The sequence below is a fragment of the Dromaius novaehollandiae genome, chromosome 15 (assembly GCF_036370855.1).
Source record: "Dromaius novaehollandiae isolate bDroNov1 chromosome 15, bDroNov1.hap1, whole genome shotgun sequence".
Classification (NCBI taxonomy): Eukaryota; Metazoa; Chordata; class Aves; order Casuariiformes; family Dromaiidae; genus Dromaius; species Dromaius novaehollandiae.
In genome coordinates, this window is record NC_088112.1 from 9,855,880 (window position 1) to 9,873,276 (window position 17,397).

Below are 17,397 nucleotides of genomic sequence, written 5' to 3' on the forward strand. Positions count from 1 at the left end.
TGGAAGTAATTGCCATTAAAGGTAATGAAAATTGAGGCGTTCAAAGCCCTTGCTGCTCTGTGACACTCCAGCTGTTTTCTCTTTTTAGTTTCAGCAATGAATTTTGACTCTAAACAAACAGAAAGTTTCACATCAGCTGACCCTAACCACGAGGAGGAAGGGAAAAGCCTACCTCCGGGCGCGCGGAGCCGCTTCCAGGTCCAGCCGGGCCTCCTCCCGCGGCCGCTCCCCACGCTGCCGAGGCTGCCAGGGCCGCGCGTGCTCGCTCCCAGCGCGCAAAGGCAGGCAGCACGGCAAGATCGGTGCTGGTCTGAGCCCAATTCCTGATAAATGTAATGGAACTGAGGGAGCCCGAAATGACTGCTTAATCCATACGTATCAGACATGATCTAAACATACAAAAACATAGGAAGAGGGGGAAAAAGTAGACGGGAAAGAGTAGATAGCTGTTTCTTGCTCCCTTCCAAAATCCATGTTTTTAATAATTCAGAAGAACTGGCAGTGTTTCAATTGCTGAAATTACACACATATTTACACTATTTGCCACTGTATAATTACTGCACTATATATCACTAACCTAAAAGGATTATGCTCTGTAAAAGCAGTTAAAAATAAACTGGCAAACATTGATTAATCACCTTTTAGTAGCCCTCCCATTATTTAAAAAAGGAACGTGACCATAACCCAGCAAGCAGCTTTTTTTGGAGAGCACATTAGAATAAATAATTGTAATGTTAGTAAGCTGTTAGAGGCCAGAGAAGTTTTTTCTTCAAACAGGTGCAATATATAAATGCTTAAAATACAATTACGGTGTTTATATTAGATACCGTAACTATACTATAGTTATTGAAAATAGAGTAGTTTATATTTAGCAAACATGCATGCAACACACACATATGTACATGGCTTGTTTCAATATTAATTCATTGAAATCAGCCAGAATAATTTTAGAATAATGAAACAGCCCGAGTACTGTGCTGTGGAAACTGGCCATAGTCAATTTAGATAAAGATAAACGACAGTTAATAAAACAGTGTGAGAGTAATGAATTGTGACCCAGTTAAGGCACCCTAGCCGCTGCAAGCTGTTTAGACCAGGATTACTCAGCCCGCGGGCTGCGGACCACTGCTGCTTTGTCAAAACCCAGAAACCGGCCCATGCACAGTCTCACTTAAAAGACAAAAAAGCGCACGGGCATTCCCACGCTGCTGGCAGAGGTGCACCAGTGCTGGCAGACGGAGCGGGGAGCCAGTTCCTGGATCCTGCCAGCGACCGCCTGCAGGTGCAGACGGCTCCTTTTTGTGTATGTGAAACGGTCCAGGGTTTTTTTCCAGAAAGGATGGGTGATCCTTCCACTAGAAATGGCTGAGAAACACTGGTACAGGCAGTCTGGGTGCCTGAAGCTGCCTTCCTCTAGGACACACTTGCCCGATACTAAGAATTTTAAAGCCGATTCTCCTTAAAGCTCACCCGATCTGATTTTAAAGAAAGCAATTTTAGGTAACGCTTGGATTCAGCGTGGTCAGATGTAGAGTATCTAGTCAGGCAGGTTGACCGCTACTGAGGAGTGCAAGGAAAAGCAAGGACGTTCTCGGGTGCACACGCAAACAGGCTTTTAAGACGCAGTCTAAAGCTGCCAGTGGGATTCGGCCGCCTGGTATCCACCAAAGGAGCAAAGACTCCAAATCCCACGTGCAGCTTTGAAAGGCTTTTTAGGAGCTCCACATTTTTCTGACTTGTCCCTGGTGAATCTCCCCATTAAGGCCGCGGGCAGTCACGGATGCATCTGAGCCCCCTGTCCTGTGCCCAGGGCCTAGCCCTCTGCTCCCACTGCCCCGGCTCCGCGGAGAGGTCCGAAAGCTGCGGGGAGGATGGAGGGTGGCTGAAGCCTTGCTCGTGAAATCAGGGAGTGAGCTCAAAAATATTCCACAAAACCTATTTTAATAATGAAAAGTGGCTTTTCTCCTTTTTTTTTTTTTTTTTAACTTGTGAGAAAAGATTAGTAATGGATGTAAATATTTAATTTGACCAATAAAAGCGCATAAAAAGTATGCTTTTTTTACTATCAAAATAATTCACATTTTCACCCACAGAAAACAAAAAACGAACATTCTTCATCAGCTCCTAGATGACTGCAAGAATGTGATGCCGATAACGGTTTCAACAAAAGCTATAGTAATTAGCAGTTTTTTCATCCACTGGCCAAAAAGAGGAAAATGGGGCAAAAGAAAAATGCCATTTGGCTCAGGCCAGAATGATTGTTTTTTATATACTCTTAAGACAAAAAACATTTATTTTGGATTAACCACAAGGTGTTTCATGGCCTAAAACAAAATACTTCATTTCTTTTTTGCTATTATTATTATTGCATGATGACTATTAAAGCAAATTAAAATAGTATATTCAAAGAAAAAAGTAAGGTTTAATTCTGAAAATGTAAAAATAGAGTATTTTTACTTTGCATTATTTACCTAATACTATTTCCTGCACTCAGCTCAGCTTTGTAAATAATTTAATTCATTCAGAACTGTAATTTTCAGCAAGCAAACCATTCTAAAAAAAAGGAAAAAACAAAAGAGTAACTGTCTGACTCTAATCAGTCTAACAGAGGAGGGCCGGGAGCTCCCTCACCCTGCAGGCTCCAGGAGCCCAGCTCTGCAGCTTTCCAACCCAGCAGGGAACTTGTTGGAAATTCCATCAAGAAAACCTGTGAGATTTCCTCTGTCCCTTTTCTTCCATGACATAAAATAAACTTTTAGATGCCTGGACAAGCTCAGAGCATGTAGAGGAACAAGCTGATAAACAATCTTCAAAACAGAAAAGGAGCAAGGTGAAACAAAACCAAGTACAGTGAATTAAAACCTTTGGCTGCAATCAAACATTGCACTTGCACATCAGTGGCATTTAATGGAAAGAGAAAATTAAAAATACATTTATCAACTAACTCATGTCCCTGTTTAAACAGCAAATAAGTGGGTTGAGATACAGTTTTTAGATATAAAATTCAGTATGCATAAATCATAATGCAAGAAAAATATTAATGCATATGCCCAGTCCTTAGCTTATGAAATTGCCATTGCACTCAGGACAAAATCATAACAGCATTGTAGTGCCAACAGCAACAAATTCACGCCCGCTAACAGAAGCATTAGGAAATATGCAGCTTCCCTGACACAGCAGTATATAAAAACCATTCTAAATTTCTCGTTGCTTTAGTATAAATTTAACTAAAGATGACTTAAAACACTTGAACTTGATTCTGCTGCTGTTTACAGAATGTAAATCCATTGAAGCTGGCAGAATTACACCGCTTTAAAACTGGTGGAATTGAGGAAGAATTTGGCTTTTTGATTCAATCTTTAACATGCAGTTTACCTTTCACATGTACAATGCAAACTGGCTCTTAGGCAGAAGATAAGCATGTAATAAATCAGCTTACAATTTTTTCAGCTCTTACTCACAGTGGAATCCCCAAAAGTCATTTTATTTTATCTTTTTCCCACTCTTCAGCTTTTTCTCTTTCGTTTTCCTTCCTCCTCTTCGATCACCACAGGTTTGCATTTCTCATTTTCTATTTTACATCATTCCGCTTTGTTCTCTACAATGGAAAGACAGAAAGGCAGAAAGACAGACAGACAGACAGGCGAGAGATACAGTCGGTCCGAGGCAACAATCTCGGACACCCACATTCTGGAGGATCTGTTTCTCTCTCAAAAACATTTTAACTTTATAAAGGGAGGGAATCAAAACTCATTTGCATAAGGGTTCATTCCATCTATTCAGCTCACATGTTTAGAGCTCTGGAAAGTCCCTTTCTGATTCCCTAGTTGATAAAGCGCCAGGAAGGTAACGCAACGGTGGCGAGAGGTGAGGACTGTTTTGCTGACCTTGCACGTGGCGTTTATATGAAGCACTCCATTCTCCTTGCTGGGAGGACTCAACTGGGAGATTTGGGTGCTTTTTATCCTTCAGATTTCAAGGCTCAGACCATGCATTTAGAGCTAAAGCTCGACACTAGAGAAACCCCCGGTTTTGCACAGGAGGAAGCTCTGGTCAGGCGCTCAATACTTCAGCTTCCTGTCTGTACACTCCGCGGTCTAATCTGGGGAAATCCTGAAAACATTATCAGATGCCTGATAAGCTCTGTAGCTTTCAAGTACATAGTGATTCAGTTTCGGTCAAGATCTCATTTGAATACAGTTTTAAAATCTAAATAAAAAGCAAGACCCTAAGAGAGAAGAGGTTAGACTTGCACTGGTATCCAAAATAATTTGCTTCATTTGCAGAACTGGCATAAACAAGGCTATTTCCCCATACAAGCATCAAGATGCTCAGTGTGTGCAACTGAAGCTCATTACAAAGTGATGAAATTACATATCTTGTTAATTAAATGCCTTTCTTTATCCACAAATAAATAATACAGAGGAAGCAGAAGCATAGATTGCTTACTTCATCCTGACACTGTTTATTGGCTTGAGAGAGACTGTTTCTTAGAGGGAGGTATTGTTTGAAACTGGTACCCAGTCACCTCACAAGCTTTGCTGGTGAAGCTAGCAACTATGGTAAGTCTTGCTTTATTTGGTACAGATGCTCATCTACCGGGCATTAGACAGACGCTTCCAAACCCATTTTATACCCAGTTATCAAAAGGCAACGGCACAAATCTGGTAGGGCCAGGCTCTACTTCCTTTGATCTGTGGATTAAGATGTGGAAATTTGAATCCCCAACATTTCCTAATTCAGACTGGTCCTGAATCAGGACTCAGCCATGGGAAATCACTCCCGCTCCACTGCCACTGGTCCCCTTACCTCAGTTATGCCAGGGAACTCTTCCAGGATATGCTCCAGGATGCACTCATTCCCATACAAGTTTTGAAGAACTTTGAAAAACGCACTCTGCCTACAAGTCTGGAAGCAACTGGGAACATTTTCTGAACTATTTCAGGTCTTCAAGCAGTAGTGGCTTAGACTTATTTCAGCTCCCAGGTCACAGAACACACCAAAGGCTTTTCACAAGACCTCTGTTCTTTTCCATTGCCCTCATGCTAAAGGCTACCACAAAAACAAGCTCACATATGGAACACTTGGGAGAAAAAGAACTGGAGGATATATATTTTTATTAATAAGCCCATTCCTCCAGGTTCGTGCAAAGGCTCAGATTGTCCGTACTCAGAAAGCTTGTACTGCCTTTTGTTTCCATCCAAGCTCTGGTTTATAGATCTTCAACTAAGCTAATATATATACACAAGATATATTTCACAGGGTCAGAGCAGAGATTTCAGACAAAATCAGTCATAATTTTAATGTACTTATTTAATAACAATAATTAGTGATGGTGGAATGTGGATCCATAGACACTGAGTCCAGATCCAGAAAGGAAATGCTCCAAAGTTGAGAAAGCATCTGGAACTGGGCTTTTCTCTCTCAGCAACATGATAGACCTGATGTTGGCTAATAAAATACTAGGTTTGACCTATCAGAGGCTGCCCTGAAGTTTCCGGTATAGGGTTTCTGCTGGGTCACGTTTGGGCATAGAGAAGCACAGGTAAAACAACGGCACTGGTGAGGGCCTGTCAATAAGGATGGCTAAATGAACTTGCTTGAGTCATTGCACAAGAAAAGACTAAGAGCTGTATTTTAGGCTAGGATTCAACTGCATTTGCAGTGCATTCAGTTGTGCAGCTTCCAAAATGCATCCTTGCCCCAGCCCCACATCTAAGAACTCCTTTGCAAAAGACACTGAACTAAATGTATCTGTTCCCTATTGGCCAGTATATTCTTGCTGGTTCTTTAAGTAGAGATTATTCAAGTCTCCTGACTCCCCAAAGGCAGGTTTTACTTGGTCTGTTGGATAACCTGAAGGAGGAAGCAGCTAACCAGGGGCTGCAAGCCCACAGCAAGACCAGATGAAAATCAGAATTCCTCCATCCTCAGCAAGTCCTTCCAGGCACCAGCTGAAACGCGACCAGTAAAGCCTAAACATTCACATAGGCTTTTGGAAACCAAAGATGATGGGACAGGTTCTCCAATTTGCTTTGTGAAGCAGAAGCAAAGAAAGAAAGGGAGAAAGAAAAAAAGATTGTGCACACAGAGACTGAGAAGGAAAAAAGATAATATGCTGTACATTGGTCTCAATAGCTGACATCAGTCAGGATGGTTATTATCATCTCATCTGGAAAGTTTTGACTAACAGAATTTACTTTTTGACAGGAAGTCTAGATCTTACCCTAATTCAGTGGCTGGAATTTCTTGAGGCAATATGCTATTATGCCAAACAAGATAACAACATAGCCCAGTGTGCAACACCATCAGAAATACAATGCACAGTCATGCAGTACTTGCAAAGGCATCAAATTGCAGCCCAGGTGCCCCATCATGCCACCACCAGCTAGTTCCAGCTTTGCTACTTTACTGCTGTACACTCTATTTTGTATAAATACAAAGGGCTTATTTTCCTTCACTGAAGAGAAAGGCCCTCTCCAAGGGCGGGCAGATATCTCATGAGTAAAGCTATTTAAGCAAAAGCTTTACAGCAGCATAAAACATGCAGGAGTCAGAGATAAATCAGGTCCAGTACATAAAATATTTTTTGAAGAAGTCTTCAGAAAATAGTAGGCATAGTCAGTTCTTGCATGATTTCATAAATCTTCCATTCCTGCCTATACTATTTGTGATAGACCATGAGCTAATACTATGAGTTATGAATTCCAAGAAGAGCTGAAGCTTGGTCCCATTGAAATCAGCGGCAAAATTCACATCACTCCGGAATTTCTCCCTCAATGTTGTTAAAAAAGCTTTCCCTTAGTTTCTCTCAAGACGAGTTATGTGGTTTTTTTGTTTTTTTCCTGTGATGCAGAACTTCATATAGGGTTTTTCTTTGCTTTTTGTACCTTTAACTTCTGTGTATCCAGTAGTCAGGTTTAAGATGAATTTATTCCTTTTGACTTACAAATTTTATGAGTTCTGCTACTGATTTGTCATTGCTTTAACATCCAGTACAATAGTCTGATTCAAAGGAGATTTGGCTGATAAAGAAACCTAGGAAATTCTTTATAAATCATGTACCTCTCATAGATCACCTTGCACATTTATAAAAGCTACAGTCATATCACAAACCAGATAAGATTTGATTAGCAAATTCTTATTTTGCAGCGAGAGATGTATAAATTAGGATATAATGCTTCCATCGCTTATGCAAGCAGAGAAGAGCTACATCAGGCATGCTTGGGTAGCAGAGTAGAGCGGGCATGGTAGAAACAGCTTCATGCTTTCTCCCTGTAACCTCTGCAGCTTCTAGAAGTCAGAGCACTGCACATGCACAGGGTTTGCAAACAAGAGGGGAACATGCCAAGACAGGAGAGATGTAGCTACCCTCCATGACATGTTTTTCTAAGCTGGGAAGTGTTCCCAGTAGGAAATGCCTGCAGAGATTCATACAGAAGCAGCATTAACCTTCCCCCAGTGTTTGTTTGTGCATATGTGAGTGCATGTATATACACATATTTCTTATCCTAAAGGAGAAATTGTGCTCTGCAGTTGCACAGAGGGCTTGGGTGCTTCCATAGTGGCCTGCAACCCCTGTAGATGTGCTCAGGATCCCACACAAGGGCAGACAGACTATCTGACCTATTGTCTTAAGCCCTGCCAGAACTATTGTGCTCAGGTTTACCATTCTCTTATTTTGCTCTGAGTAGCCTTAACATCTGGAAAGAAAGACTAAGAGAACTAGCCATAACGCAGTCGGACCCCACAAAAGCTACTGTGCACCCACACATCTGCCACATCTCAACTCTGGCCTGCAGCAGCTCTGCTGCTTCACTCCCACGTGAAAGCTGCTACATATGATAAGCACTGGGCTTGTGTGCACGCTGAATTTGTGACAAATCACTCTAAGGAGATGAATGCAGTATTTCAGCGGATACAGAAACCTACAGCTGTCCTATCAGCCAGCTGGAGTGAAACAAAACAGTGCAAAGTAATATCAAGCAGCACAGTACAGTCTCTGTAACATCCTTCAAACATGGCTTCACTAGTTGCTTTATAGTCAGAAGTTAAAGAAAACAGGAAGGTCTCAATGAGTTACGAAGGCAGGAAGTGAGTCAGGGGAGCAGCCCAAAGCTGAAGGGGCAGCTACCAGCAACCCCAGCAGCTGCAGACAGCCAGGCAAGGAACGTGGACCTGGGCATCCAAACTGGACAACACGTGCCTGAGAACAGAGAGAGTCAGTGGGGAAGAAACAGAGGAAAAAGGCCTCTTTTTCACTCACCACAGCCTAAAGGAGAGAGGGTTTTCTGCAAGCAGAGGGCAGTGTTTTATGAACCAAGAGTTTCCTTCTCCCCACCTGAGCAACAGAACTTCTGGGCCACTGGGTCATCCTCCCCTGGCCAGAGCACAAAGCTTGCAGCACAACTCTGTTCAGAAGCAGGAACCCTCTGGAATAACTCACCAGGGATGGAGTTTTCATGTCCCCTCAGCCATCACCAAATCCAAACAGAGGCCTTGCACTTGCAGAGGAGCGAGTACCATGCTGCCGGGAACAGGAATAGCAACACCTCCTCCTTAGGCACCGTACAGTCCTGAGTCCAAGACCAAAAGACTTGCTCCAAGAACATTGTCACCTCAGCTTCTACTGAATAAGGAGGTCAAGGAACATCTCAGCAGAGCCTCAGCATAAACTGGACTCTAGCTGCTTGCCTAGAAACAGATGTTTTTCAGAGAACTCACCTGGAGTAAACTGAAAAGCCATAAGACATCAGTGCTACCACAGTTCAGCAGTATTAAGGCAGGAGCTCTGGGTACCTGTATTTTGGGGACAGGTAGAAAAGAGGCCCAAGTCCTTTTGTAGATGTACTTCTAGACATGCAAATCACACTTAAAAATAGGTTCTGAAGTCACAGACAGATTGTTAAATATCTAATGTATAATTTTCAATGTTGCCTATCACACAAAGCTGTTGCATTCCTTTTACAGTACCACTAGATGACACCTAGCCCTTAAGCCTGGCAATCACACAAGCATTGACACCCTAAATTACTAATTAATTCCCACCAACTTTTGTAGGCTTCTAAATAGGACAAAATAAGTAAAGAATTAGTTATTCCCACAGGTAATGCATCAGGTTCCCAATATCTTGGTCCCTGCTTCAAGCAGACTGTTGCAGCTGTCAGGAGGACAAACTCTGCTTTGCTATACCAATCAGGAAGACAAGATGCTAGTTCTAGTGTTTAAAAAAAAAAAAAAATCTGGAGAAGGACAGACAGAACAGGCTGCATCCTAATGCTAGCAAAGGCCTTTCCCCCCTCTGCTTCTTCCTCCTGGGATGGCAGAAAACCACTATAGCAAAAGACTCAGAGCATGGTCACATACTCCCAAGCTGGGGAACCAGGACAGAGTTAGAGCCTGAACTGAATCAGGGTGATTTGATTTCAGAACAAATGATCTCCAGAGCCTTACCGCTTTCCAAAGAAATGCAGAATAAGGCGTGGGAAGATGGGCATAGAAGAACAATGCCTGGAAGGAAGGTTGACTGACGCTGAAAGCAATTGTAGACAACTCCTTATCTGAAAAGGCTGGGGCAAGACTAGGTAGAAGGTTAAAAAATGGAATCCAGCACCTGGTTGCAACTTGCAGCTTTTGAACATTTTCCAGTGGAATAATTATCTATAGAAAAGTGCTGTGTTGCTGGAATTAAATACTTCCCACAGGAATGTTTTCATTTTCATGTCTATTTCTTTTTTATTTTAGAAGGGCTGCGATAGGCCAAAGTGTTTCTGGAACCAGTGAATATTCATTTCTAAAATGAAGTTTCATTTCTAAATTATATAGACTAAGATTTTACAAGTCAGCTTTGGAAGTAGAAGTCTGATTTTGTGAAAATGGAACACACTAATTGATAATTTAAAATACCTAAAAAGAACATTTAAGCTCCTTCACAAAATCCAGGAGTGGAAACATAGTGGGCTCTACTCCAAGTAAAGGACCATGCAACAACCAAAGACTGTTCTGGGTCCAGCCTGCCTACAGCAGACTAGTGATGGATGCTGTTTTGTGAAGGTTTGTGCATTTTCAAGCAAAAAGGTGACAGAAAGGGACTAGACAACCCAAACAGCCCTACAAAAAACACTGTAGGGGCATAGTTTTCAAACTGAAAGTGGACTGAAGGCCAAGAAATTGTCCTGTACTGTTTGTTTGGTATGTCTATGCCAATTGTCATTGGCACCTACCCTGAAATTAAACAGAACAGCAAAGATACTTGACTCACAACCTATTTCTCCTCCTGGACGTTTTCACAGGCAGCTGGTAAGGAGAACCCCAGTTTTGACTAAAGATGTTTTAAAAAGGAGGTTGCTACCATGCTGAGAGAAATAGAAAACCCTCTGAACTACTGAATTTTGGCAGCATGTATATATGTGATTAAGGAACAAGATGATAGGTTAGCTAAACATGATAGTTTAGCGATTCCTTAAGTTGCAATGTTTTTGCTTACTTGGCTTACAGTAAACCGAAGCCAAACAATAACAGATTCAAGCTGTTTTTTTCCCTCATTCCAGAACTGAGTCACAGACTTTGAAGAATCTGAACTGGAACAGAAGCCAAAAAAGTATTCCTGCCGAGAAAACAATTCAGCTGAAAACCGATATCCCCTCGCAGGGGCATCCCAGCAGAGGGACGATTTGTGCCTGCATAGGCTGCCTCGCGTCGCAGCCCGGCCCTTCGACCGCACAGCTCCCCAGCACAGAGCAGCTCGGTGCTGTCCCGCAAGGTGGTCTGCGCTGCTCCTCGGCCCCAGCCAGGGACCTGCTCGCCACAGCTGCCTCAACCTCTTTGAGGCAAAGGCTGGCCACGCTGCTCACCCCGCGCGGTGGAGAGCTGCGCATCGCTCCAGGCAGGGGGACAGGCAAGCAGGGGCCCCGGTTGGAGTTTCCCTACAACACCCCCAGGGACATCCCCGGCCATAGGGACAGGCACACACTGCTCATGCATCTCTGCACAGCCACGAGTTTAGCAGAAGAGGACGAGCAGGATGACACGTGCATTAGGGCCCCAGGAGCTCTGATCCCCTCTCCTGCACTCCCACCGAAGCACCACTCGTGGTTTCTCCCCATCTCCCAGAGCGCACACTCAGACCGCAGGGCTGGAAAGAGCCGCTGCTGGCAACGTGAGTGACTCCAAGGATTTCCACTTAAGCTCACTGATGTCCAGTGCCCCAATCAGCTATTTACAGAAGATGAACAGCAGTATGTTGTCCTGACATTTGAGCAAGAGCACTGAAGAGTTAAGGAAACATTAAAAGGCCTTCTCAGCTGCTGCACAGCAAGCACTGTCACAGTTCACGCAAAGGTTGCCTCTCTGAAGAAAGGGTCACCCTCTGCCCTCGGGGAAGACAAGGGTCTACAACTCAGGGTCAAGGAGCCCTTTCCTTCTTATCTGGATCCATGTCACAGACTGCTGCAGCCATAGAAATAACAGGGAAACCTTGCCGAGATCTGTCACTGTCTAGCTGGTAAAACACACTGAGCAATAATACATGCAGGAGTCATAAGACAGAGCCTCCTCTGCCTTCCCTTTAAGGGACGATCTCTGCAATACAGCTGCATCCAGCAGTGAAACCAGCAGTCAAGACCTCAGTGACATCCCCACAAAAAAACCAAAATTGCGAAAAGCCCATTTGTGTCCCTCCTTTTCTGAGGCTATCTAGCAGTAAGAGCTCCCTCTCGTGGCTTTGCTTGCCAGAAGTAGCTGTCTGACAGAGCCAGGGAAACCCCAACAGGCAAAAGTCAATTATTTCTCCCTGCCCCTCCCCCACCACTCTGCTCGCCCGCTGGGCTCAGTACATCAGCAGCACTTGGCACCACTGGCTCCTTCTGCTCCCTTCACCCGGGGCCACGGGCAACACCTCTAGGCCCCTCCTCACACCAAGACCTGCCAGCTGTGGCCTCCTCTCATCTTGAGAAGTCCTTCAGATCATGTTGCTGTGGTCTGACTCCTTCCCCTTACTCGGCATTACAGGCTGCTGGGAATGCATTTTAATGGAAATGCAGTGAGCTCAACCCCTTGCCAGAGACAGCAAACGCCCTGCCCTGTGACTTGTATATTAATGCACATATCCATATCATAGCTAATGAGCAGTTACAGTTGCTATATCTATTCACTATTCCCCAACACAAGCAGTATTAAAACAGAATTTCAACTATTTTTCTACCCCAGCAGGTAAAGGGGGAAGCAGCAGGAAAATAGCAGTTTCTAGTAGTACTGCTAGCTGCACTCATCTGAAGGGACTTTGTCCAGGACTTGGTTTGAAGTGCGCCAGCTTCATTGCTTTACAAATGAAAAGTCAGGGCCAAAGGTAGACTTCCCAAAGCAATTTTAGTGCACAGTTCAAAAGATTTCAAGGTTTCATGCAAGTACAGCACCCCTCTCGGGTACTGATAATACTGAAGCCACAGTCCCAGTAGAAATATCCCAAAGCCTGCATTGTTGCTGGTGTGCAGACATCAAGACCTCCATTACAGGCCTCTCAGCTTCTCCCCAGCATCATGTGCAGTCACAAAGCCCCAGCCAGGAAGAGCCAGCAGAGAGGCAGGAGCTGCCAGTGGGCTTTCTCCTAGAGACCTTGTCAGAGCAGCAAGTCAGCAGCTGTCAGCTCAAGCCCTTCCAGTCACTGAGGAGTAAAACAGGCAGTACAGGCTCTGCAGCAGGAGGTCCAAAAGCACAGTGCAACCCATGAGGCTCAACAGGTCTAAGGCAAGCAGAGCTGCAATTATCCTCTCCCAACTTCAGCATAGCTGTGCCCCCAAGGCACTTTTGAAATTCTTGACTGTTCTTATTCAGTACTCTGAAAACCTTGGTTATGGAAATTGTCTGAATTAGGAAAGAGCAGAAGACTCAGGACCTAGCCTCTAGCAAATAACATGGAGCAGACACCACAAAGTTGTTGAGTGCCCATGCAAAGGTGCCCATATGACTTGAAGTTGCCAGATGCTAGAATAGCCTGGGTTTACAGCATGTGCCCAGACTGCCATTTTTCATCATGCTGGTGACTTATCTTCCTCTATCCAGCAGACTGTAGGTAATAAAATTTGTCTTCAGAGCTGCCCCAGCTATACCTTTATTTTCCTGCAAGACCTTATCTCAAATCAGGAACACCCTCTTGCCACAATGAAAACACAGCTCAGAGTACAGTTCCAGAAGACACTCTTAGCAAGGAGCCTGTGGTTAATTGAAGCTAAATGTGTATGCCTGAAGCCAAACCAAGCACCTGAAAAGAAATTATAAACACTGTCCTAGATGTTTGAATGGCTCAAAAATAGTTGCAAACTTGTCATGGATTTTCTTTAGGAGCTGGTTCTGGGGGGATCGATCCATAAAAGCCCGAGTTGTAAACTGAAGCATGAGTGCTATCTTAGCTGGTCAGTGCTGATAACATTCAGAGGAGCATGCTGGCATCAAGGTGAAGTTCGAGTGTGCTCAGTGTTTTATGGGATGTGCGCTTAGCTGTTTTAAAAATCTATAAAACTTACAGAAGAATCCAAGTTAGAGAAACAGTGAGGGAAACACTGTCACTGAGAAGGATGCGACTCCATACACATTCTCTCCTGCTCTGCATCACTCCAGCTATTCTTCACACCTTCAGTATCCCATGCAGAAAGGCTTTCCTTCTCATTCAAAACCCCAGCAAAACCTATTTGTGTGTAGCTACACCCATCATGTCATCTTATAGGATGCAGCTCAAATTCTGCTTTAAAGTCCTGAAAAACAGTAGAGAAAGAAACACTACAATACCCATCACTAGAAAGGTACATCCATCTTATTTGACCTTAAGGTCTTCAGGACCCCTTAAGAAATGTTCAGCATTTTACTTGCTGATATTCTTGCAGAAAGGATCTTGAATCTGTTTCAGTACTACATAAAATCATGATTACTTGTTGTAATGAGATCAAACTGTTAGTCTCATCTTGATCCTGGTTTAAACTTTTCCAGAGTTAATATCTGGGAGTTTGATTCAGATCATCTCAGACAGACATGAAGACATCTCATACTCCTCCAAATGAAGAATTCAGATCTGCAGGAAAAACAGTGACAAAGCAATTTTTTGGAACAGACATCTGGAACTGAGCTCTCATCCCCTGCTCCCAGTCTTTACAAGTTCTCCTTATGGAGAGTAGTCTCATATTTGTCTTTTGACTGAGACAGGACTGGATCTACAGTGCTTAAAGCATGAACAACTACTAATTGGAGCCTGTAACATACTTGGTAATGGGGTACAGAGGGTCTTGTAAGACACTTACCTATTGGCTACCTATCTTCTCCTGCTCAGAGGAAGCCCACCTGGAGTCTCTGAAGACCAACACTGGAAGGTCTCTAAAGGCTCCACCCTCCCATAAGGAACATGGGAATAGTTTGGTTAGTACAGGAAATTCAACATGGTTTCTAGAACCAGAGGTATATCATACCTCTATGGACCTCCCTCCAGCTCTGCCAACTGGGAGAGATTAATAACTCACTGTGTCAGAAGATCAACACCCCACCACCGCCACCTTATTTGCACACTTTTCAAGCTGGCATTCTTCATAATTTGACTGAGAAAAATATGTTGAGGTCATTTAATAACTTCCCCTCTAATTTTAGAGATCACTCAAGCACAATGGGCCCTACCATGCTTTTATTTCTCTTATAAGTTTACATCTTAACTGTAACTTATCACCCTTATCTTACATGCTTTGCGCAAAGAGATTTATATGGAAGAACCACACTTACACAGTCAGTTGCTAAATACATATAAATACAATATTTAGTTACAGACATGTTGCTGATCTGATCAGTGCCTGTATCTTTTGGAGCACTGCGAGTACCACTTCAGGGCTAGTTATAGGGCATTAGTAGTATTAATGCTAGCAAAGTACTATATCAAAATACAATATAGTGAAACTAAATGTTACAAGAGTCATGGCTCTGCTAACCCTAGAGAGACCAATTGCCTCCAGGCTTCTAATTTGTGTTCTTTCTAAACACTGCAAGAGGAGAATGCCCTTGGCTGACACTATTTATTCCCTGCAGCCAGAGGGTAGAGGCATGCTGAATTCCTTAGTGCTGACACTTCTCCTCCATTTCACATTAACGAAGCACTGAAACCATTACAGATGCCTGCACTGTGTATGAGGTACACAAGGCAAACATCATCATACCACGGCTGTCAGGCTGTGGGAGCAAGCAGCCATAATACATGCTGTTGCCATGGTGCCACCCGCTGCCAGAACATTACTAATAGGATGAATTATCTGATGTGCACCAAAGTAGTTCTGCTCAGCCTGCTAAAAGATTATTTTTGTATGAATCGCCAAGTTTTCCTCACAAATTCCAGTAAGGATTTAAAGTGGTTCTCACTGACAGAATACTGTCAGAGACAACACTTTATACCCTGATAACTAAAAAGGTACCTACCCCTCTGTTGCAACACAGCTTTCCTGATGACATTACGCAATTATACTGGCCTATTAAGGATCACCCACCCTGAAAACAGCTCCAACAAGCATTAGGTTTGAGCTGTGCATTTGAAATTCTGGTACCCCAAAGCTGTGATTTTGGAGTTGTGGAATTAGACTTCCATGCAGAAAGCATAAAACCATTTCAAACTCTAGCTCCATCTATTTGTCAACGACCCAATAGAGCAATAAAGCTTCATAATACAAGCAGTTCACACTTATATGCTCTGTAAAACAGTTAAGGAAGCTGAACTTGTCACCAGTAGGCGTCAGTGTTAACAACTGACTGCCACAGAGCAGTGCAAGGCTGAGGCAAGGCTCCCTGCAGGCTCAGGAAGGCAGCTACTCATGAGCCCATATAGGTTAGCTTTGCAGCTCTGAGGGTTAGTGTTTACATCTTCTAAATATAGGACTTTGACTGTGATCTCAAGTCACTGCAAGCAGGAAGCTCAATCCACAAAATGGTCAGGTCTCATGACAGCTTTGTTCTTGTGCAAATGAATTGTTTCCCTTTAACCTCAGCCAATTGGGTTGAAAACTGCATGGAGAATAGAAGGCAGCTGAAAAAAATGAATCTTTGATGAATGTTTCCAAAACAAAGCTTTGCAAAAGCAAAGACATTGGCCTGCATTTACACAAAATCTCAATGAGAACAGGAAGCCTCAGAGGATATGCTCTGCTATAGGAAGCAAAGAGTATTCCCAGCTACCTGCAATTTGGTGCTGATAATTAATGTCTAAGCAATATTGAAGGCAGCTTTCTTAACTTGCATATCATTGATGTGTCTGAAATTTAAAGGGTTTTTTTTTTTAAATCATGTTCAAACCAAGATGTTCATGGCCAACATTTTAAAAAGCTGATCAATCTTTAAGCACTAAATATTAGTTAGCTGCAGTGATAACATGAAGTCTTATTTTTGCATTACATGTTGCTGAATATAGGTTTATAGTTCATACCTGAGATTCTTAGCAACACCTGTTTTGCCTCAAAAATAGGCTGTAGCCTATATAGCATGAAATCTCTTTTGAATCTGTTACCTACAGATAAAACCTCAAAATCCTTGGTTGCTTCTTACCCAGACTCTTTGACTGGCTTGTGTTGCTTGACAGCAGCTACAGGAGATAGTATGTATAGAAAAATGAGATGAAATACCCAGAAAAGAATCACACAGGAGGAGTTCCCCTGCACTGCAAATATACCTCTAAAATTTTAGGGAGGAAAAAGTCTAGAAAAATCTAGATAATTGGGGGCAGGGAGTAGACTATTTCTTTTTCCATATGCTTACAAAAATGACTAAATGCCTTTAATTAGAAGGATTACACTAGCATGAATTTATTTTTTTTTCTTTCTAGTGTTATTAGCTTCTGCTCTGAACTGCAGCAGTGTTCTCTTATACATACAGAGCAGCCAGATTCCTAAGCCTGACTCACTACACTGCCTGCATACCTATTCCACTGTCCCCCACAGGTAACCAACTTCAGGCTTCAAGATCAAAGCCTACCAGCAGCAAGAGACCTATCTGAATCATTTAATTTTCACTCTTAAACATTACACAGATGTTCAGTCATAATGGTATGGAACCTTACAAGTAGCAAGTATGATCTGAATGGTCTGATGTGTGTATGTGCGCGCACACACACACACACAGTGTGTGGACCTAGCACAGAAAGCTGACTTCTAGAGATGCCAAGAATAGCTAGGTGCTCAGTCATTATGAGCATTTTAGATCATAGAACAAGTGATTGTTTTGTCACCATGAGAAGTTTTCTTGACATGTACAAAGCACTGGTATCTCTAGAAGACAAATCTGTTTCGACATGCAAAAAAGTTACACCCTAATTTATTAATGAGACATTTATGTTGATTTAATGTCATACCCTTATGCCATATCAGTGTCTGGCATTTTACATCATAT

At 42.9% G+C, this 17,397-nt stretch overlaps 1 long non-coding RNA gene across 1 annotated transcript in view; it reads right to left on the bottom strand.

Annotated features, from left to right (window-relative positions):
* The window catches only part of LOC112994302 (uncharacterized), a 48,314-nt gene extending 47,725 nt beyond the window's left edge, over positions 1-589 (bottom strand). The window contains exon 1 of the long non-coding RNA XR_003261920.2: positions 173-589. This is a non-coding gene — a long non-coding RNA (uncharacterized LOC112994302). The remainder of the gene's footprint in view (positions 1-172) is intronic.
* Positions 590-17,397: the final 16,808 nt, after the last annotated feature.